The sequence below is a fragment of the Halyomorpha halys genome, unplaced genomic scaffold (genome assembly GCF_000696795.3).
Source record: "Halyomorpha halys isolate HHAL.00 unplaced genomic scaffold, Hhal_1.1 Scaffold38.1, whole genome shotgun sequence".
Taxonomy (NCBI): Eukaryota; Metazoa; Arthropoda; class Insecta; order Hemiptera; family Pentatomidae; genus Halyomorpha; species Halyomorpha halys.
Window position 1 is genome coordinate 1,078,603 of NW_027110526.1, and position 400 is coordinate 1,079,002.

Consider the following 400-nt stretch of genomic DNA (forward strand, 5'->3'; position numbering starts at 1 on the left):
ACAATTACTCCTGATAAGTTACTAGTTGTTAATAAAAGAAACAGTTTCAATTTTATTTATTTCAAATAGCTTAATAAGAGCTGAGCAAGATATATCTTCAACTTGAGAAAATTAAGCTGATAACTGGTCTGCAATAAATTTTAGGACATCTCCTTGTTTACAGTACTACAATTGGAATACTGCTTATAAACTATTATAGTCCATAAAATAGTTTCATAATGTAGCCAAAGTGCTAGAAATATCAAATTTCAGATCAAATCAAATCAGGTGTATTGTGAGCCGGTCTAAAGAGTTATAAAGTTGCAATCAGAACAGGTCGTTTAGGATATACTTTTTGACTGAATTGTTAATTGGTAGTACACATTCTAAGCACAATTCATTACACCTTCAGTTTTATCTA